The 24,818-nt window shown below is 36.0% G+C and overlaps 1 protein-coding gene and 1 long non-coding RNA gene across 3 annotated transcripts in view; both read left to right on the top strand.

The window, feature by feature from the left end:
• The window catches only part of LOC144978715 (vesicular glutamate transporter 3-like), a 350,750-nt gene that overhangs the window by 97,263 nt on the left and 228,669 nt on the right, over nt 1-24,818 (top strand). The window lies entirely within an intron of this gene.
• On the top strand, nt 11,296-19,229 carry LOC144978714 (uncharacterized). Its single transcript, XR_013646577.1, has 4 exons — nt 11,296-12,220; nt 13,364-13,425; nt 14,241-14,457; nt 16,316-19,229. It is a non-coding gene; the product is annotated as an uncharacterized LOC144978714 (long non-coding RNA).

The raw sequence follows: 24,818 nt of genomic DNA, 5'->3' as shown, positions 1-24,818 counted from the left end.
AATAAGAGCACCGTACGGTTTCCATTGGGTAAATTCCTTGGCTAAAACTCAAATAATTCAAATTTTATGAATCAACATAAGATACGACATGACGATAATGATTTTTTTTACGCTGTACAATGAGAATTGTGTACATAAGATTTATATATTCATGAAATATTCTTATAGCAAGAGTAATGCTCTTGCTGCTGCTACTACTACTACTACTACTAGTACTACTACTACTACTACTACTACTACTACTACTACTACTACTACTACTACTACTACTACTACTACTACTACTACTACTACTACTACTACTCCTCCTCCTCACTACTACTACTACTACTACTACTACTACTACTACTACTACTACTACTACTACTACTACTACTACTACTACTACTTAATGAGTCCGTTCATATACCAGATGCCCGATTGAAGACCACATCGGAACTTGAGCAAAAACGGATTCACAGGAATTTAATTTGAATGTAAAATTTAATCTCCATTTTTCGGAGTACTTTTACAAAAATGAAGCATCGCAGGCTAGTTGTACTGTAGGAACTGGTTCCATATAGCCTGGTCGGGGAATAAATTAATATTATTGAAGCGAGTTGGATACCGCGGTCCCGTATATATATATATATAATATATATTATGAGTGTTGGTGGGTACTTGTAGGTGCGAAAGTGCTCGATAATGGTGGTTAGAGCTAATATATAATGTAAATTTTCACTCACATTTTTTTGCCGAGACGACTCGTTTCTGTGTTCCTTACACTTCCTCGGTCGGCATAATCCATTTGCAATGACCGTAGAAAACTCCAAACTAAAGTTGTTTCGCTGTGTAGTGGTGATTAGTTTTGATGTGTATTGTGATGTGCTCTCATGTTTATATTATGAGTTGTGTGTGTGTGTGTGTGTGTGTGTGCGTGTATGTGTGTTGTGTGTACATGTGTTTGTGTGTGATATTGTAGTGGAATGTGTTTGCGGCGGGGGGGGGGGGGGGGGGGGGGGGGGGGGGGGGGGGGGGGGGGGGAGGGAAGAGGGGGAGGAGGGTATAATGGGGTCGGGAGAGGGGGGGGGGAAAGGGGGGGGGAGGGTTATTTGGCCTTTTGCGTTTTGAGCTTGAATTTGTTAGAGTGTCTGCACATTGTCATCAGTTCAGATCTTTTGTTTAAGGTGCTATTGTTTCTGTGGTTGTGTAGTAAAATCTCTAGTTTCTCTGTCAGGCATAAATTGCATTTTCTAGCACCGCATCTGTAGGGGCTGCTTTGCTTGACGACCTCCCAGGTTATTGTTGGTGTTTTTTGTGTGTTTATTTTGTTCCCAATAGTGCATTGCTAATTTGGTGCTTTTTGCTTTGCTTTCGTGTGTTATGGAGGCTTTGTGGTTGTTGTATCGTGTTTTGAATGGGGGTTCTGTGCTGCCGATGTATTGTGCTGCGGTGTTATCAGTGGTTATGGTGGCTTTGTAGACTATGGCGCTTTTTTGGCAGTTTCCTTTAAGAGGGCAATTGTCTTTCTTTCTGCAGTTACAGTTGTCTTTATTTGTATTGGTGTTGTTGGGTTCGGATATGATTTGTCTGTTGTGGTTGGTAATGATCTGTTTCATGTTTTGTGCACAGCTGTAGCTTATCTTGACTTTGTTTCTGTTGATTATTTTGTGCAGACGGTGGTTCTTCGGGAAGTGCTTATCGATGAGTGCAAGGAACTGCTTGCCGATATTTGAAGTGATTACGTTGTTGAACGGCGGGTTGAACCATATTATATTCCTTTTTTCTGTTTTGTTTTGGTGTTGTGGCGTGTGTTAAATTTTTGTATTTCAGTGTTGAGGTGTGTCCGCTCTGTTTGAGTGCCATTTCGTAGTCTTGTTTTGTTTCGTTGAATATGTTTTCATTTGAAGAGAGGTTGTTTAGCCGTTATTCTGTCATGGTGGGTATTTGTTTTATTATCGTAGGTGGGTGGTTGGAGTGTTTGTGGACGTACAATGGGGCGCTGTTGGGTTTCTTGTATGGTCTATACGTGTTAGTTTTGAGGCAGAGGGTTGTGTCCAGGAAATCGACTTGGTGTAGGTTACTTTCTAGTGTGATTTTGAGGTCGAGAAACTGGAGATTTTACTACACAACCACAGAAACAATAGCACCTTAAACAAAAGATCTGAACTGATGACAATGTGCAGACACTCTAACAAATTCAAGCTCAAAACGCAAAAGGCCAAATAACCCTCCCCCCCCCCCTTTCCTCCCCCCCCCCCCCTTTCCCCCCTCCCGACCCCATTATACCCCTCCTCCCCCTCTTCCCTCCCCCCCCCCCCCCCGCCGCAACCACATTCCACTACAATATCACACACACATGTACACACAACACACCTACACGCACACACACACATACACGCACACACACACACACACACATACACACACACTCATAATATAAACATGAGAGCACATCACAATACACATCAAAACTAATCACCACTACACAGCGAAACAACTTTAGTTTGGAGTTTTCTACGGACATTGCAAATGGATTATGCCGACTGAGGAAGTGTAAGGAACACAGAAACGAGTCGTCTCGGCAAAAAAATGTGAGTGAAAATTTACATTATATATATATATATATATATATATATATATATATATATATATATATATATATATATATATATATATATACATATATATATATATATATATATATATAAGCCATTATTTTTTGATAGCTAAAGGCTACAAATACCAGGATAAATTCTGCTCCATCCGGCACAATCCGGCTTATTGATTTAAAGAGCTATATTATATTATTTCTCGCCGCTAATTGTTTTTCATTTTTTTTTTTCGATTTACTTTCCATTTTAATTTTCATTGCCTTTATAGTTTAACAAAGCCGTTGTGTGATGACCGGGGTGTGTGTTATAATATTAATGACATTCAAGCTCTGGGACTCGGAGCAATTCCCAGACCGGGACGGATGTCGTTGATGTTGGAATAACAAAGATGATGTCAGCTACAGCTACAGAAACAACAACGGCTTCGTCGGCTAGATCAGACCAGGCGGGATGGGCCGAAGCCAGAACAGAATAATGTTATTATAATGTTACATCTTGATGAAGTAGTAAGAGTTGTTGTTATTAGAAAGTTAACGATTACGATACCCGAACCGAAATGATCGACCGAAGGCGAAGAAGAAGAAGAAGGAGGAGAAGAAGAAAACCAGGCGTCGTGTGGCGACCGACGTCTGACGAGACAGATTCTGGTTTTCTTCTTCTTCTTCTTCGTGGTCGTTGGTCGATCGTTTCGGTTCGGGGTACGTAATCGTTACGTTAACTTGCTAATTTCTTTTGTTGAATAGGGGAGCTTGGATGAAAGGAATGGTGGTCGGTAGAGTGGGAATGTAATTTACGGGGAGGAGGAGGAGGGGGGGGGGGGGGGGGGGGTTGCGTATGGATGGACGGTAAAATTATTCGATCAGGTACCGTTTCAGTTTGTGTCTCAGCGTTTGCAAATAATTTGAGAAATATAAAAAATTGAGCTTTATATAGCGCAATATCCACTTAATGTGCTCAAAGCGCTTTGCGGCCATGTGGTCTAGTGGTATGACACTCGCTTTCAGATCGCAAGGTCCTGGTTCGAGCCTCGCGCTCGGCGCATAGTTGAGTCCTTGGAAAAGTCTCTTCACTCACTTTCTCTCACCGTACTCAAGTGTAAAATGAGTACCTGGCCGTTAACAGCGTTGTCTCTGTCCGAAAAATTGTAATATCGCCTAACAGGCGTTATGTCCCGTCCTACATGTTAAATGTTGCTGTTGACCAGGGACCCCTTGTAAAGCGCTTTGAGCACGTTTAGTGGATATTGCGCTATATAAAAGCTCACTTAATTTAATTTAATTTAATCTATATCATTATTTGTCGAATTCTTCACGCTATTCAAATTCTCTGATGCCAAGATCGGTGACTGAAACTGCAACGATAATGTTTATGACTCTCACTCATTGATAAAACACATGTTTCCCCATGTAGACTAGAACTCCCCCCCCCCCCCCCCCCCACCCCCAACTTTATTGATGCTATGCGCTTGGTTAAAATACGCACAACATCCTCCAGCTTGATATAACGTACAAAACTATAATGTGTAACATTTATAGATTGAAAGTATGAAGTTGACGTCATTCAGGTCTTTGTTATTATTTTTTGCCATCCATGTTTCTGAGTAATTCTCACTAAACTGTTTTAAACCAGACTATAAAAGTACATGGTTACACGTGGTTTTGTGTGTTAGTCCGTCATATTTCCGGATGGCAATGTTGTGAGTTTTTGAGCCAAGCGCACAGCATCTATAGTTTAATTGATACAATAGGATTCAATAGTCTGATGTCACCTCCGCCCAACGACCAGCAGCTTGGTTCTATACAAAGAGAATCGGTACTCTTAATTCTTTGTGCTGGCCAGAACTTTTTCACATGTCATGTGATCAGAATGTATAAAAGTCAAAACAGGATCCGTTTTATAATGTTTTTCTCCTCTGGGTGCACTTTTATTTTATTATGCTCGTCGTAGAAGTATTTCATAAGGGCGTCCGCCATAGTTCCGATAGTTTAGAACCAGTTATTAAGTTACAATGCGTCATTACGAGGGATGTGACGTCACGTCTGTTGAAGCCTATTATTTAGGGAGAACTACTCATAAAAATGGCTGACTGAAAACAAAAACAAAGAACTGAATGACCTCAATTTATTCCTTCTATAGGTCATACGATAGGTCAAGGTTAACCTTCTCCTTACCACCCATAGGAAATCGTCACATTCGTTACGATGTAACCAACAATTTTCTTATTCTGATTTCATTTTTAAAAATAATAGTTATAGCCATAAAAACTGGTCATTGTGTTGCAGAGCTAATCGCCTTCAACAGTCATGACATCACTTCCCTCGTAATGACGCATAGCAACTTAGTAACTGGCTCTAAACTATCGGAACAATAATGGCGGACGCCCTTATGAAATAATATTTCTCCGACGAGCATAATAAAATAAATGTGCATCGTTTTATAGTCAAAATGCGATATAGCTGTTTGTCACTCTGAGGCGGTTGACAAAAATAAAATAAGGTCATAAAAAAAAAAAACAAAAAAAAACAACAACAACAACAAACAAAAAATATCAACAAAAAACTATTTCTATTTTTGGACTTATTATTATTTTTATTCTTGTTTTTGTGTTTAAATAACCGTTTAGGTGAAAGCACAAAGCACATATAAAACGTTTAAAATTTAATCATAAAAAAGCTATTGTCATTCTTATGTCTTATTAGTATTTCGAATGAATAGCTTGGCTTTATATTTTAATCTAAATTGAACATAAATGATTATGACAAATGGTTGTTTAAAAACAAAAAATAAAAAAACGTTTTTTAGCCAAAATCTAACAAAAAATTTCATTTTTATTGGCTAAATTATTTAAAAAAAAAAAACCAGGGTCCAAATAGATAGTTTTAGTTTTGTTCACACAAGCGCTTTCATTTTGAATTAATTAACTTTATACCGTTGTCTAAAAATAGATCGACAGTAATTTAGATAAACGTTACCATTTGTTTCATAATAATATAATATAAATATCTAAACATTCTTTATGCGTGATCGAATATTTATGCCTACGTACCTATGTGCTTCTTTTGCTCATAACCGCCACATATTTATGGTTATTTTTTTCTCTCTATTATTTGCTATGAAAAGAGAGCGGTCTGAGGTAAAAGAGGAGCACGCGTTTTAGCCAGTCTTTTGTTTTAACGCCGTCACTTTTATGGTTAGCTCTATATTCATATTAAAAGACCATTATAATATTTTAACCAAAAGACCCATAAATTCAAATTTAACACCGATAATTTGTTAAAAGAAAAAAAAAGTTTTATGGCCAAATTATATATTTAAAAAGTTTTTTTTTTTTCTTTTAAGACTTGGACGCGAATTGTACTATTTAATAATTTCTTCTTTCTTCTTCTTCGTTCCCGTCACGTCACATGGTCAGTCCGGTCTGGTGAATGAAGCCCACAGTGGTCCTGAGGTCGTCCTCACTGCCGTACAGCTTCTTTGAGTATGGGGTTGGGTCAGGCCAGAAGTTCCTTCTCAACTGGTTGAACCTTGGACATTCCATTAGGACATGATGTCCATTTTCATTTTCAAGTTTAGTAATTTAAATGACAATTATTATGCTGGCGAAGTTTTTCTATGCAGTAATATTTATTGACTCAGTGGCATACTGGCCTCTTTACACTGTAGCTCTCATTTAAATAAAAAAAATATTTTACAAAATTACGATCTATTCGCGCGGGATGTCGGAGCGGGGGTGGGGTGGGGGTTGGGGAGGGGGTTGGTGTGGGGGTTAGCGGCGATAATCCCCTCTAATAGTCAATGTTTTATCTGATACGTCTTTTCGAAATGTCTTTGGATCTGTTAGCTAAATAAAACATGGTGGACAGTACTCTGCGATAAATTGTGTGTCCTATATAATTGGTAACAAGCAATTCTTACTTAAACGTTCAATTGTGAGCAATTGTGTTGGATAAAATTTGGCTATTTCAAAGCTCAATTTTCGCGCGACAATGTGGTCCAGTGTTATGACACTCGCCTTAGGATCGGAAGGTCCCGGGTTCGAGTCCCCCTCTGGGCGGCGGCGCATAATTGAGTCCTTAAAACGCCTCTTTACTCACATTCTCTCACCGTACTCCGGTGTAAAATAAGTACCTGGCCGTTAACAGCGTTGTCTATATCCGAAAAATAAATATTGATGTATCCTAAGTGTTATTGTTGGCCATGGATCCCTTGTAAAGAGCTTTGAGCACGTTTAGTGGATATTGCGCTATATAAAAGCTCAAGAAAAGATAGTATGCACTTGGCTAAAGAGCTCACAAGATTGCCATCCGGAAGTATACCGGACCAACATACAAAACTTTGTGTAACCATGATCGGTTATAGTCTGGCTTATCATAGCGTGGCCTTCGGGTTAATACAGTTTAGTGAGAATTACTCATAAACGTGGATTGCAAAATAACAATAGATAGTTCGAAGATGACGTCACTCAGGCCTTTGTTATTGTTTTTGCCATCCGCGTTTGTGAGTTGTTCTCACTAAACTGTATTAACCAGACTATAAAAGTTCATGGTTACACACAGTTTGTGTGTTGGTCCGTTATACTTCCGGATGGCAATGTTGTGAACTCCTTGGCCAAGCGCATTCTATCTATAACAAAGACCTGAGTGACTTCAACTTCGAACTATCTATAGATAGTATGCGCTTGGCAAAGAAGCTCATAACATTGCCATCCGGAATAAAACTGACCCACACACAAAACTGTGTGTATCCATGAACGTTTATAGTCAGGTTAATACAGTTCAGTGAGCATTACTCATAAACGCGGATGGCAAAAAAAACAATAACAAAGACCTAAGTGATGTCATCTTCGAACTATCTATACATACATACATACATACATACATACATACATACATACATACATACATACCTACATACATACATACATACATACATACATACATACATACATACATACATACATACATACATACATACATACATACATACATACATACATACATACATACATACATACATACATACATGCAGACAGACAGTCAGACAGACCAATAGGCAGACAAAGAGAAAGTGGTGACAGGTCCTTATCCAAACATTGGACGTGATGCCCCGTCATCGATCTTCGCTACTGTTTTGTCAATCGGCTTACAGGACCGATCCCCTGACAGGTGAGGGGCTGGGTGAGGGGTGGAGGGGGAGGGGGTAGAATCACAGAGGTTCTACCTGGGAGAGGTGAGATTATTATTATTATTATTATTATTATTATTATTATTATTATTATTATTATTATTATTATTATTTATTATTATTATTATTATTATTATTATTATTATTATTATTATTATATTATTATTGTGATAGTGGTAGTGATGATGGCGGTGGTGGTGATGATGATGATGATGATGATGATGATGATGATGATGATGATGGTGATGATGGTGATAATGTTGTGGATGATGGTGATGATGATGATGATGACGACGACGACGACGACGATGTTGATGATGATGACAATGGTTATCTTGATTGAGGATGGGTGACGGCAATAATGAAGATGGTGGTGGTGATCGTGGTGGTTTTGTGCTGTTGTTGTGGCGGTCTTGGTGATGATGATGATGATGATGATGATGATGATGATGACAATAATAACATTAATAATAGTAATGATAATAATTGTGGTAATGATGATTATTGTAAAAGTAATAAATATAGAAAACAAACTCTATATTGCTACTAACAAAAAGAAAAGCAACAAAAAAAAAAAAAAACATAACAAAACAAAACAAAATCCATCAAACCACCTCTCCCAAAAAACCCAAACAATAATTATTTTAAAAAAAATTATTGCATGTTACAAACACTAGGGAGATAAGTTTAATATATTTGTTGAAAGCTGCATTTCGTCTATAAGGGAAAATGACCCAACTGAAAGGACTGTGACATTTTAGAATAATCTAAAGTTTGAGACAAAAAATTCTATTTCAATTACTATTTTTAAAAATGCCATTGATAAAGAATTTAACAGCATATTTTTTTTATTTTGATGAATAATGTAATATGACATTTGATATTATTACATTTTGTATATCAATTATTTGAAACTCTCGCATGTACAAATTAGATATGCCAAATGCATGTAAATGGAGTCAAGTATAATACGAATTTTGAATATAATAATATAATAATAATAATAATAATAATAATAATAATAATAATAGATAATAATAAATAATAATAATAATATAATAATAATAATAATAATAATAATAATAATAATAATAATAATAATAATAATAATATAATAATAATAATAATAATAATAATAATAATAATAATAATAATAATAATAATAATAATATAAAAATAATAATAATAATAATAATAATAATAATAATAATAATAATAATAATAAATAATAATAATAATAATAATAATAATAATAATAATAATAATAATAATAATAATAATAATAAATAATAATAATAATAATAATGTAATTTATTCATCCAAAAGGAAATTTTTGTACAGACGTATAAAATGCCGACAATGATCCATACATAAACACAATATAAGTAAATGGGGCTGCCTGACATTTCTGGAAACAGTGATAGGGAAATGTCAGGCAGCCCCAGACACCAGCGATCACATCGTCCTCCACTGCCCAGTCACTAAACTTGAAGGTGACTACGAAACCATCCTTAGGGCGGAGGAAGACTTAAGAAGCTGGGTTGACGAAATAAATTTGGAGGTGTAGCCTTACGCTACTACTACTACTACTACTACTACTACTACTACTACTACTACTACTACTACTACTACTACTACTACTACTACTACTACTACTACTACTACTACGTAAATATAATGTAGTAAAGTATAATTTGGTAATAGGTATAGTGTAATAATATTATAATCTGTAAGAATAATTACATAGTATAAATTTAAAGGGACGTATAGATTATATAATTGTAAAGATATAGATATCTAGTAAAGTATATATTGATGTCAACATATAAGAAAAAAGATTGGTAAAAAGCTAAGAATTAGTCACATTATAATAATACTGTAAATTTACTGAGAAAAATATATAGTATAAATTACATCGCACATAATGTAGGTTAAATAGGTAAATTGAAAAGTTGTAGTAAGCGATTTTATAAATTGATGTTTAAAAATTGTGGGTATGGAGTAATTTTAAAGAAAAGGATACAGACGTAGACCAAAATTTATAAATTATTTTCCTTATTAAAAATTCTGCAACTGTAAGGTAAAAAGGATTGGAGGTGTCTTTCACTTTTTGTTCGTATAGACAACAATCGGTCACTGCTGTTCGACTTAGTGGTCTGATCATTTAAAGGATGTGTTGGATTATCTAAAATATTTCAAATTTTTCTTAAACAGTATTTTGTATATATTATCAATATTATCAATGGGAGAGATCTATATTCATGTTTTCGTAAAAGCAGGTCATCAATCACATGATTTGTTGTTGTCCAACGATTGGATATTTCTTAAAAAATGTAAACACACTGCTTTGTTTACATAGGCCATGTTTCAAGCTGAATCAAGTGATTAATCGTGATGTTAGATATTTAAAAAGCTGTGAACACTTTTCACTAAGTGGGTCACTTTGAGAACATTTTGCAATGTGACCAATGACCTCGAGCACATGGAAAGTTAATATAGATCATGCCCATTAACATTGAATGTTGTTTTTATAATTATGATACATTGTATCTTAGCACGAAAGTTACACAGAGCATTTAAAGGTTTTTAGAAACCTTATAGTGCTTAAACGATACGATACGATTCAAACGACGTGCACTTATTTGCAAGTCTGATAACCCAATTCCTTAAGGGCTCATTGTTGTATGTAGTGGAAATCTCAAAAATTGAAGCAAAATATTGTCCATGACAACAATATTAAACTAGGCCCATAAGTGTGTTCGGGTGTCAAACCTGCATATATATATATATATATATATATATATATATATATATATATATATATATATATATATATATGTATTAATACCGGATAGGGAGACTTTTGGTACCCCTATTAGTTCATTTTACAGTACTTTACCAATAGGGAGACCAAAATCCGGTCCCCCTATTGATTTGACCTCTAGCACATACACTTTTCTATTTTTAGTTTAAGGTTGTCAACCCAACCGTCAAGGATATATAATTGTAAATCATAGTATTGAAGTTATTTGTTAAACACCACAGTAAGAAGAGTTATGCCTAAATTTTCACGTTGGTCAATAAGGTGACCGCCTGAAAAAAGTACAATAGGGGTACCAGTGTTTTCATCGATATATTTCAATAGTGAGGCAATATATCTTTCCGAAATTTTCTCTAAAATTCTAGAGCATTATATGGATTTTTATAGTAATGAAAACCTAATATAAAATTGTGTGAAAGTTGATGAACTGAGGAATGAACAAGATATACGAATTATAATCTATTTTTAGAAACAGATTTATCGAATCTTGGTCCGGATTCTTATCTTGGTGACAAGAGACAAGCAAACATAGTAACTCTTTTTTTCGTGAAACGTATGTTTAGTCAATTTCGCGCATAAAGAGGCACTCGGCACTCACTCACTCCGCAAGTCAGTAGTAGGTGGTTATCAGTTATCAGCTTTAATTCTTAGTCAAACGCTTCATCAAACCCATTATTGAGTAGCATGTTGATGCCTGATGCCAGTTGAAGCCATCTCGACGTCGTGAAATGGAGCATCTTCTGTCATAGCAGTAGAATCGTCAGATGCCGCATTTAAATCCTCCATTCCAGGCGTTGCTGTTGCCATATCGATCTTCGAAATGATTTGGTCTAGACGTCAAGTTGACCCGTTCTATGTCTGAAGAGATTTTAAAGTGCAATACCTAACATTATATCTTGATCTACAAAAGAGTCTTTTTAAATGAACCGCTGTGTTTCTATATTTTTCAAGAACCAATGATTATCTGATAACTACTGACTTGCAAAGAGAGTGGCCGACGGACGTCCTCTCTATAGCCGCAAGTATTTTTTCGTCACTTGCTGAGTTCCAAACTAGACGTCTATGGCATCGTGGGGTAAATTGATGCTGGAGGCATCATTGAAGAGACACCGAGATAATTTAAATGGTAAGTTATTGGCCATTCTTATTACATCACTGTTGATTTAAGATTTTCAATAGGGTAGACATTCACACACACACCGATTGATGATTGTCACTTGTCAGTCAGTCATTTGGAAGTGGAGTCAGATAATTCGGGAACTTCTGTAGACTGTAGATTCACACTAGTGAGTAAGATCTGTCGTTTACTACTACTACTACCACTACTACTTTTAGTTTTAGCGCTATCCAACTCAACACTTCTCGTGTTTATTTTATTTTGGCAAAACTAGAATGGATTTTTGAAAAGAATATAAAATAATTTAAACTTAAACCTGTCTTTGCATCTTGCTTTATGCATACAGTATGCCATATCACAGCCATCACAAAATCATAGTTTAATGTTGAGAATATGCTATTTCTTTTGTAACTTCAGATCAGAGAGATTTGAGCTTTAAAAATCCTGAAAAATGTCTTGCTGTCAATCCAGACAACCCTTTTGATGTGATCTATGATGTTAATGGTAAGAATGTAATTTGATGAGGAAATGAATAACATTTAGGTACACATAGTTTGATTTTTTTTTTTTTTTGAGTCATGATGTGTAATACTATTACAGTCCACTCCGGATAATTGCAACTCGTTTAATCGCAACTTTCGGTTAATCACAATATTTCCTAAGCAATGGAAATAATTCTATATAAAAGTCACTGGTTAATTGCAACAAACTTCGGTTTTTTAAAAAGTGGTAAATTCAAGAAATCAAACAGTATATCATGATTAAATTTCATCATGGATGAAATCGTGACAGGTTGAAGAATCGAGAGTGAGCAGGATTTAATGCTACAGTAGTGTGTCACCACTCTGTTAGAGTCGAAAGAGGGCGTGGCTCTGCAGTATGGGTTTGTGACGTCATCGGTGGCCATTAAATAGAAGAGGGGTGGGGCTGGTCATAATTTTGACAACAGGTTATAAAGAGAGACTGAGCGATATCCTTTGTTTTAGGATTAACAACTGTGCATTGTGACCAACGAGTTTGGTGAAAGCTTATTGTCTCTCATTAAGGCTAATCTCTTTAACTCTGACAAATGTTGAATTGTTGAGAAAAAAGATTGAAACTTCTTCCAATCTGAATAAGATATCGGCTTGCTTCATAGCTGCTTTTGGTTGACAAATCTACACGGGGCTGCCATATGGTTTTTGTTTCAATCAAATTGCTCTGTATGTGGTGGACTAAGAATATTATTTACTGGTTTGAGTTGACAATAAATGTGTAAAATGTTGAAATAGTGGACAGGAAACTGAATTTCGGTTAATCCCAACATTTTCGATGATCCCAAGGTATTGCGATTATCCTAAGTGGACTGTACCTGAATCTTGAACGAAAAACTATCATATGGATATGATTATAGACAGATTGGTTTCTGGAATTATATTTCCGTCCTCCCTTGCCAACTCTGACGTTCTTGAAATTTAAAAGAAAATAGCCAGAAGGTTTCGGACTTAATTTTCTTTTTTTTCCAAAGGACAATAGTCATAAGGTAAATAATTTTTAAAAAATCCTTTTACAGCACAAGATGGCATGATTTTTTGTTTAAGAGTTTAGAGAAAAACTTGCACATGATAGTCTTCAGCTTTTTTTTTGTTGTTTTTATTTTCTATATAGACTCCAACTCAGAGCCTGAAAGTGATGCAGAACAAAGTTCCATATCACATGATTCATTTGTGGTAAGTATGTACATTAAAATAAAATCATAACATTTGTATAGCGTTTATCCACAGTTGGCACCATGCTCAAATGCTTCACATCAACATATTTTGTGGTGGACAAAACACATTTGCCACAAAAGATGAGACCTGCAGTCTGTTAGGCGCAATACAATATTTCAGGACAAGGACAACACTGTTTTACACCAGTGAGATCTCCTAGTTTTTTGTTGTTAAAAATTTTTCTTTGCAGTGGACTTCGCCAACAATAACACTATTTTAAACCTTCCTCGTTATATTTTGAAGTGATATTCATTGATGAGCCATTCACATTTGAAGTCGTTTGTTTTTTATTTGACAAAATGTGAAAATGATGCGTTTCCAGGAAAAATTAAAATAGCTTCTGTTGGGATTATACTTTTGATCTCGCATTTTGTCCAAATTCTCTTGCATCGTAATGTTTATCAACTTTTTTTGTTAACTATATTGCAGTTGCAAGGTTAGGAAGTTCATATTGTTGCAATGACAACCGTTTATATGTCCAGAATCGTAGTGATATAAAAAATTGTTTTGTAGTTGTTGGTCCTGGTGTAGGATTTAAAGAGTTGGTTAAAAACGGTTTACTGAAACCCTGGTTGGTGTATCTATATTTATCCAAGCACAGTTGAACATATTAAATACTTAGACAATATGTCTGCCTTTCTCAACTCTTTTTTATTATACTTGCATTATTAACCAGCTAATTGTTTAGTTGGATTATTAAACAATGGCTCTTCATGTTTATTGTCAACATGAATAAATTGATTGATCTGTCATCTTTTCCACAAAATATACAGGGTCCCGATTTTGTTGCTGACTCCGAGTCTGATTCCTCTACGTACTCTGTGAGGTACCCAATGCTGAGTACATCATTGTCTTTGGAACCTAGTGCTCATTCCCCAACTCAGTCAGAGCCTCATCCACAACTATCACAGACTGAACCTCGTTGCCAGTCTGGGACCCAGGTTCAACCCGAATGCTATACACTTGCAAACCAACGTGTTACGTGCAATGGTGAGTCATTTTTTGTCATTCTTCTCCTTTGATATTTGTGGGATCAATTTTAATTTACCCATTCCTTTTAAAAGAAAACTTCCACCCCCTCCATGGTGCTGCATTTGTGTTATTGCATTTTTTTCTGTTTTGGCAGTGCTGCGTCGCAAAATACGCTACCATTTACATAACAAGCACAAATCCAAATTTGATAGGGTGGACATCTTAGAATCTGAAACCCCAATGTGTGAGTGATATCAGTGAAACCAGCCATAAAAATGTTCATGTTTATTTTATTGGGGTTTTTTTTTTGTCTGTTATAGACTTAAATTGCTTGTATTGTAAGTGTTAAAATGGTTTTTTTTGTTACAACCCATCTATATATTAAAACTGTTTCTTTGTATTTCTATGATGCTTAAGGCTTTTTTTCACAGACCAGCTGGAAACTTAACGAGAATCAGAGTAGATAACATTTTTATTAATCTTGCAACCTAAACAGTATATGATGATTGGGAGCATTTAAAGAAAAGCACATTTTCTTTTTAATTTGTCGGTACTAAAATTATACTTTGATAATGTCTGCTGTGCTACAAACCCTTTTGACTTCCAGGTTCAATATTTTTCTTTATTCTAAAATTCATGGGTTTCCTTTCAATGACAACTGAGATCATTAAAATTCAGCTCACAACATGATGTGTGTAGATTTGATGAAAACATATGTTCGAGTTGAGAAGCAGTGTTCACGAACTTGCTGATCGTTTTTACTAGCATTTATTTTCCTAACTTACCTGTGTCAATTAACAAAGGCAAGACTCAAATATTTTCTATCTGAACAGTGTGTTTGTTATTGAAATATTTCCGGCATATACATGTCATATTTCATTCCCACAAAATATAAATCAGGATTAAGTTGTCTGGGCATCAGCATCGTTCAGGCAGTTGGGGGAAGTCTTTAAGGAATTAATGAAGCCGATGCTCAACCGGTCTGGAGGACGTTTGATTGATGTCGGCTGTTTGTTCTGCCAGCCGGTGATGTTTTCTCACTCCCTCAATGACAAAGAAAGTCATTGTTATGACTATGAACTATAGTCTATTATTACTTTTGTTACTATATTAATTGTTACTTATTGCCGCTACTGTTATTATTATTATTATTATTATTATATATTGCCTTCATTGCATTCTATTACTATTATTGATATAATTAATTTCTGATTGTTGTAAATAATTTATGTGAATTGAATTTTGTCGATTGGCCAAGGGCCTACAATAAACTTAAATGAAATGTTAGTCTTTGGATAGGACTTGGGTCTATTCTTGATTGCTTTTCCGCCTGGGTCGAGTGAAGCATTTGGAGTAAATTTTGTTGCTCAACGTAAAAAACATGACGCTTACCATTCCGCTGATACTGATACCTCCAAGGGGTGGTTGGGGAAAAACCTAAAATTCTTTTGACATTCTGTCTGATTATTCGCTGAAACAACAAAGGACAATCTATGTATTCAGATGAGACTTCAAGGTGTTACTATTCCGATTTATGTTCATATTTTGATTATAATGAAGAGGGAACCCTGAACCCAGTGAAGTGGGTGGATTGATCTATTTATTTCTATTTCAAAACAAAAATATGGCGTCTTTTCACTGGATTTGTTATGTGGCAGAGGTCTCCACAAATCTAACATACCTCTTCCAAAGGAATAGATGGTAGAAAAGTATATAACAAGAAGGAATTATGACAGTTACTTGTCCAGGCCTTAAATATTTGGAATGCTATTCCTCTCTATCGCTGTCATGTAGCTGATGTGCATGCGATCTGTCTATTGATTTATTTTCATAGTTCATAGCATGATGTGCTTTATTTTCTTCTTTTTTTTTCCAGAGAAATACAGCTGCAAATCAAGAAGAAATATTTGATGGTGAAGCAGGAGTGCCAAATCAGCTTACGTGTTCTTCAAAACAAACTGAACCCAAGAGGAATTCAAGCAAAAATCGGAGATACATGTCATGGTCAGATGAGGATACAGATAGAGTCAAGTCATATTTTAAAAACTTTGTCGAAGATGTTTCAGCACATGGTTCAAGGGGATCATTACCTAGAAAGTCTGAAATTATTCTGTTCTTAAAACACCACAGGGTATTTTCACAAAAAGGAATCCCTGAAGGTACACTAATTAGTTTGGTGAAGACAAAGATTTTTAATGAAAGAAATAAATATAGAAGGGAAAGAGCGTTTCAATCGGTGTAATGACAATCATGAATTTGATTTGTATTACATTCATTGTATTGTATAGTGTTATTGACATATTTTGGGGTTTACAAAAACGTTTTATCTTTATATAGTACAATCTGTTCATCATTGCAATATCCTTTTTTATATTATATGAACATTCATTTGCTCAGCTTGAGAGACAAATGCTTTGTAGAACCATAGCTGCCAACCGTTCTGTTAAAAACGGATTTGTTCCGTATTTGACTTCCTGAGTCCGTAAGTGCTTATTTTTAGTTCAAAATCCGTATTTTGTAATTTTTGACTAATTTGTGGTAAAAAAGCCATGTGAGCCTAATGAATTATTATTATTGATCCATTATTATTACTATTACTACTACTACTATTGTTGTTATTATTATTATCATTATTATTGGTGTCCAGTGAGAGCATAATCTCCATTTGTGTAGCTCTTTAATTTGAGTTATGCCTCTATCATAAATGATTTTCAACAATTAAAAAAGTTCCATTCGTTTATATGACGCCTGTATTTTACTCAAACCTTTCATAATGTATTGGAGATTTGCATAGGATATGGATGTTAGCCTCGATATACTTTGAATATTCTAAGACAGTATTGATACTTTCACTATTTGTTACAAATTATTTTAATTAAGAATAAAATTAAATCCACCTTTTTGATTGGAAGGTATTCAATAAGAAAATCAATTGCTTATATTGATTAAAGATGACAATGATTATTTCCCTTTATTAATTTATGAAATATATAAATTTAATCCCTTTAAAAACATCTTCATCTGATTTTAATTTTTTTTTTTCAAGCAAGCTTTTGTAACGGTTTAGGTTCAAGAAAAATAAGTATACTCCATTTTTAGGTGTGTTTATCTTGTCAAAGTAAAGAAGTAGGAATTCTCTAATATTTAGAGGTGCATTTTACTATAACTACTATTATAGTATACTACTTAAAGACCATTATGTTGCATGAAAGAAAACATATATGCAATCGTCTACTTTTTATCTGAACTCACCTAATTTTTACCCCAAAACGCCCTCTCAAGTGATGTACCAGGTTGGTAGTTATGCATTTCTAACCATCTTAAGTTATTTCATTTATTTTACAATTGTGCTTCTTGTGTATTGGTCCTTATCAAAGTTGAGGCAGTTGAATTCTTTCTTTATATTGTCCGTTCTGAATTTTGATCTCATTGTGGAAAGCTCCCATAGCGGGCAGGGAGGTACACACTGTGTCTTCTATCCCCTTATGTCTGTTTTCCAACATGCTTTCAGTCTTTGTCTTGGAATGAGATTACTTGTTTTTTTCCTGGCCCTCGCCGGAGTCCTAGCGGGAGGGAAGCAGTCAAATGCATATTTATTGTTTTGGGAGATGATATTTTATTCCTTGTCAATCATCTCTCTGTTATGTATTATTACTATATTTGTTATTTTTTAATGTATAATGTAAGCATTTGAGTGTGTTCCTCTTTGTTGGATTTTGTTCTTGTGTCCGGATAAGACTTATAGGTGATCTCAAACTAAGTACATTGGTGATACGCTCTTGGAATCTACATCTGATCCCTATTTGTTCCCAGTTCCCCTATGTCTTACTTTCTCTTGGATGCTTCAACTGTAATTCTAGAACTTTTTACTATCCAATTTTCTTCCTTTTTACTGGCGCTGATATAACCTAAATGTGTTGCAAGCGCCGTAAAACCCTTAAAAACAAAACAACAATCATTGTGGAAAGTGTCATTTTAACGATTCAAATGTGCTGGTACTAAACCCGATAATTGAGCAACATTTGGACTAGCCTCTGTCATCTCAAACTTGTTAGTGTTAGTAATAGTAATTAAAAAGGCTGACTTTTATATGTTGCGATTCGATGAAGGGGGGGGGGGGGGGGGGGGCTTCGGCACACATCGCCCCTCATCCCGGGCCAAATGAGCGTTCCTTATTTTATTTTTGAAAAGTTGGCAGCTATGTAGAACTATCTGAAAGAATCAGATATGGCAGAATAAAAAGTCTTTCTACTAACCCTAACTTAATTGGCCAATGTAGCTTTATGTTCAGCATTTTCTAGATACCTAATGTAAAATTTCACTATTCTTTTTATGATAATTTTAAGAGTTGCAATCTTTAGAGGCGACTGTCAAGAAATGACACCTCTGTGCATTTAATTTCATTCTTTCTTTATCCCCTCATCCTTAATCAGAATAATAATAATTAATAATGAAAAAAAATGCAGCAACGACAGCTTAGACTTAGAACGGCATAAAGTGCTTAAGAATTATTTTTTTTTTGCATTAAACTTTATTCAAACGATTTTCAACACTTTTGCTTCACAGTTTATGCTTTTTAACAAATGCAATTAAGCAACTTACCAGCAACAACATATTGGTTTGTTATCATTTGAGGGTTTTATCAGTAAAACTGTTTCTATCCTTTTATGTTGCACTGTACACATAGCAAACTTCATGCTTTTATTTGGTGACCAAAGACTTATGTGATACAGTGGATGAATGTTTGTGATGGCTTTTGGAACTGAAATAAACCTGCAATATGATTTGTAGACTTCTATCGTTATGTATCATTTTTCGGTCAAATGTAAATGTAATTTTACACGAGCTTGATGTATCATAAAACCCACAATGAGCTCAACGTGCAGCTGGTAGTACATTTATATGGACACGAACAGAACAACGTTGTTACAATTCAGTAACGTACTCCAATTAACACAAGTGAGACTGTAAATGAGACTTTTACAATGACTCTGCATCGCCACAAATATGGATTCGAACCCTGGCAACTCGGGCGTCAGACGAACTGTCTACCACGAAACCAAAGCAAGCATTGTGCAAGTTAAAGTGAATGAGATGTTGATTGAAGCCGTTCATTGTGTCCATCAGATCTGCTGTCCTATCCATCCAACTCCATTCACTGGGTGGGGTTCCCGACTTCCCATAATGGGCAGGGACGTACTCGTTGCGTCTTCTATCCCCCTATGTCTGTTTTCCAACTTGTTTTCTGTCTTTGTCTCGGGATGGGATTACTTGGTTTTGTCCAGGACCTGGCTGGGAGGGAAACAGTCAAATGTATAGTTCGAGTTTTGGGAGATTATATTTTTCCCTTGTAAATCATCTGTCTGTTATACTCTTTATTGTTTTGTTTACATATTATTTATGCTTTGTAAACATTTGAGTGTATCCCTCTTTGTTGGGACCTGTGCTTGTGTCTGAATGAGACGTTTAGGTGATCTCAAACTAAGTACTTTGATAGTGGGCTCTTGGAATCTACTGTTTCCTATTTGAAACAAATCCCCTTTGCCTTACTTTTTCTTGGGTGCTCTAATTGTAGTTCCAGAACTTTTTACTATCCCATTTTCTTCCTTTTTACTGGCGCTGATATGACCTTAATGTGTTGCAAGCGCCGTAAAACCCTTAAAAACAAAACAAAACAAACCAAGTCCATTCAGTGGTATACAACAACAACAAATAAACTCCTCTGCCTGGTCCCTTCTATCTCTGATCTTAACCTGGGTCGTCAGGTTTCTAAAGGGGTCGGGGACTGCCAGGTTATTTCCCTGAGCGCCCCTTCTGAGGGATGGACCTTCCCAGGAGTTAGTAAATGCGTTGCTCGGCCACTTCACTCTACGCACACTGGGATAAGCTTCTACACTATGGCCATGAAGCTCTTAATCTTAAGGACTTACTTTATTTTAGACAATTTGGTGGTAGCTCACTTGAAAATGCACTCTTAGGTATACACATATATAAACATATACTGGGCTCCCTAAAAGGGTTTTTTAATGTGGTCTCCCTAAAAACATGTTTTTACCAAATGTCTCCTTAAAGCTACAGAAACACTTAGTAAAACATTAGGGGGACCGAGTAATTTTCTATATACCATTGTGATCATCAAGCATCAGAATTGTGTTCATAAATCATTGTAGGGAATCAAACTATACTCATTTGAACAAAGATTGAACAGTTTAATCAATTTGAACAAGACATATGCTTGGTCCTCCAATTGGTGCATTTCACAGTGGTCACCTTAATAGTGGATTGATACTATATATATATATATATATATATATAATATATATATATATATATATATATATATACATAGATTAACGCATAACCCATTACAAATTACCCCCCCCCCCCCCCCCCCCCCCATCAAAAAAAAAAAAAAAAAGAAAGTAAGTAAACGGATTAAAAAAAAACAAAGAAACAATCAAAAATAAACAACCAAAAACCAACAACAAACAATGAAGACAACAAACAAACAAAGCCCCGTAGGTCAACATTTCAAATCACTCTAAATCCCATTAACCCATGATACCGGGTCATTTTCATCGCGTATCGAATGCTAATGCGCGCACAAATAATATCGTGTTGACATTTATCGCAAAGCCACCGGCACAATCATTTTGCGAGTAAAGAGTATCGATTCGAGGTTTTGTGTCTCCCAAAATTGACACAACCTATAAAAACGTATTATCATCTTTTCCTCTTTTTTGTGTGTGTTTGTTTCGTTCTATTTTTTTTTTATTTGCTCACTCAGTTTTTTATTGTTATAATTTGACAATATATTATGATCCGTCATTACCAATGTGCACATATAGATAGAATGAAGTTGACGTCACTCGGGTCTTTGTTATTTTATTTTTTTTTGTTACCATCCAGGTTTCTTTAATACGCTTCAACAGTCGTAACGTCACTTCCCTCGTAATGACGCATGGCAACTTAGTAACTGTCTCTAAACTATCGGAACAATGGCGGACGCCCTCATGAAATATTTCTCCGACGAGCATAAAAGCTTATCCAGAGGAGAAAAAAAAACCATTATAAATCTGATCATGTTTTGACTTTCACACATTCTGATCACAAGACATATGAAAAGTTCTAGCCAGCAGGAAGAATAAAAAGTACCTATTTTCTTTGTTTAGAACCAAAATGGCCGCCGTTGCTAGGCGACGTGACATCAGACTATTGAATCCAATTCTCACTTAACTGTATTATCCAGACTATTATAACAGTTCATGGTTACACAGAGTTTTGTGTGTTGTTCCGTTATACTCTCGGATGATGGCCATGTTGTGAGCTTCCTAGCCTAGCGCATACTATCTATATGCAGGTCTGGCATCCATCCAATCCACTTATGGGCCTAGTTTGACATTGTTGTAATTGACAATATTTGTTTTTTTTTTCTGTGACCCCTCGTCTCAAAACGGTATTATGTCGGGATGGAACAGATGCTAAAAAGTCAAATAATTGTTAAACTGGTCAAAAATATGACACATTGGTATTTAGCACAGTAAAATATGATATTCCTTCTCCTCTATAAAGCAAACAGATTCAACTTAAGTCTGATATTTCTGGCTACAAATTCAATTTACAGCATCTTAATCATCCCGACTTAATACCGTTTTGAGACGAAGGGTCACATATTTTGCGTCATTATTTGAGATATCCGTTACAACAATGAGCCCATAAGGAATTTTCCACCAGATCTAACAGACCCAGCTACCCATTCACTGCAGAAAAAAAAGGTCTTGACTTCACCCGGGATCGATCTCGATATCTTTGCGTGTGACGCGAATGCTCTACCAAATGAACTATCAGGACCTGAAAACAAGGGGGCGGCGTGGCTCAGCGGTACGGTCTTTGCTTCGTACCCGAAAGGTAACGAGTTCGATCACGCCTGGGTTGTTCCAGTCTTCCCTTGGAATAGACCCTTTAGACAAATTTCCCCTATGGGATGAATAAAGGGAATTTTATTATTTAGTTTTCTATTTATTGTCTGACACAGTCTCATACTTTCTTACCTAATCTTCTTCCGGCCTTGAGGCACATAAAATAAATAAAAAATAAAATTCCCATTATTCATCCCCAAGGGGAAATTTGTCTTTAGGGTCTATTTCAAGGGAAGACTGGAATAACCCAGGCGTCAGCCGCAGGGCAGCGCCGCAAAGTGAGCTAGGGTGATGTGACTTGCTCAAGGCCACACAACGCAGGGGCGGGTGATTGAACTCGGTCCCTTTCGGGTAGGAAGCAAAGACCGTACCGCTGAGCCACGCTGCCCCTAGGGTATCCACCGGACATCTCCATTTTTTAAAATTTGCGATAGGCTGCTCTTGCGGTGTCTGTATTCCAAATTCCAGGACATGATAGGAGAAGAAGGGGAAGCCTTAGGCCTAGTTATATAAACAAAACAAAAACAAAAAAACAAAAAACAAAAACAAAACAAAAACAAAAAACATCCTAGAATGGACAGAGACGAATGGAAGAGAGTTATACGATACCGTCAACAGACGAAGGGAATGGGCAGACTTTGGTCCTCGTAGGGGAGCGGTCACATATTACGTCATCAGCTAGGGAGGGGGAGGGGGGTCTACCAAATGTTGACATGTGTTGACATGGGGGAGGGGGGGGGGGGTCAGACCCAAGATGATGTCATCAAAACATATTGATGCTGTATTTGTCTTTACACACGCTCCAGGTTTCAGTGCTTATAATGAGGTGGAAAGAAGAATGGCACCGCTTTCAAAGGATACAGCATCTGTCATCTTACCATTTGATATTCATGGACGTCATCTTGATGGAAGCAACAAGACTGTTGATGTTGATCTGGAAAAAAGGAACTTTGAAGCTGCTGGAAAAATATTAGCCAATATTTGGTCCGAGTCGATAATAGATGGATACCTAGTAGTTGGAAAATTCATCCCTCCACCTGAAAATCCAAGACCCAAACTTCAATTTCAAGAAACAGATGATTGGAAGATAAAACACTTTCGTCAATCCCAATATCTGCTGCAAATAGTGAAATGCAGTGACAACTCATGCTGCAAACCTTGGCGTACTAACTATTCATCTTTTTTTCCAGAGCGTTTTCTGCCACCACCTGTACCACTTGCTTCATGTGATGATGGTTTGGAGATAGGCAATAATGGAAGGTTTGGAAGCCTATTTCAAAGTTTGTTCCTTTCAAAACAGCTAAAGATAAATTGCTATGATGAGTATTGCCCATCTCTCAAGAAACAAGATGGGAAAGGGATATCACTTCTCAAAAGGCGAACTTGCCCTAAATGTTCATTGTATCACTCCTCGATCACAGTAATGAAAGACCATTCACGAAAATGCGGCATACAAGAAGAACAGCAAATGGGAGAAAGTGATGACGATGAAGATGAAATTGATGATACTATTTATAGTACATTGCCAGAGGTCCAAGGCAGAAACATTTTTGAATCAATTCATTTTATGTTTGGAAATTGAAACAGAAATTCATTCCACTAAAAGACTAATATGCTATAAAATAATTTGCCTCCTATACTATTTTAAATTACACTTTCTGAAATATTTTAAATAGCACCTGCACAAAGTAGCCTAATTTAAATAATGTTTGTTACATTTTATCTTTGCAAATTTAAATTTTATGTCCCCATTGTATCGTAAAACATAAATTATCAACAGTTTCTGAAATTAATAAAATGTATGAATGTGTTTTATCAAACGTTGATAATCAATGTTTATGGTTTGAAAAATGAATAATAAATATTGTGAAATTAAAGTTATCTTTTAGTTTTTATTAGACTAGATGACGTCATCATCTGTTGGGGGGGGGGGGGGGGGTCAGGTCAATGATGACAAGTGATGACTTGGGGAGGGGGGGGGGGGGTCTAAAAAGGGCAAATTTTTGATGACGTAATATGTGAACGCTCCCTAGAGTGCGAGCAGCCAACGTCAATGAGGACGACGCTGGATAGTGACTAGTAAATATTCCAGGACAGGCCACCATTCTTTATTTCTTTTTTCCCATGGTCCTTCGCCGGTGTACCACGCGAGAATGACTCTACCAAAAAAAAAAAAAGACTCTAGAGTTAAATTGGCGTACGCGAGGCAAACTCTAGAGCTAGTCTCGCGGCCGCGCGTTTAACTCTAGAGTCTTTTTGGCGACATTCTATAGATAATATGCGCTTGAATTAGAAGCTCAAACCATTGCCATCCAGAAGTATAACGGACCAACACACAAAACTATGTGTAACCTTAAACGTTTATTGTCTGGTTAATACAGTTTAGTGAGAATACTCTTCAACAGTCGTATCGTCACTTCCTTCCTAATGACTGATGGTAACTTAGTAACACTGGCTCTA

Source organism: Berghia stephanieae, chromosome 8 (genome assembly GCF_034508935.2).
Source record: "Berghia stephanieae isolate SIO BIC M18660-M18661 chromosome 8, UCSD_Bste_1.3, whole genome shotgun sequence".
Classification (NCBI taxonomy): Eukaryota; Metazoa; Mollusca; class Gastropoda; order Nudibranchia; family Aeolidiidae; genus Berghia; species Berghia stephanieae.
This window is presented reverse-complemented; position numbering and strand designations above follow the sequence as displayed.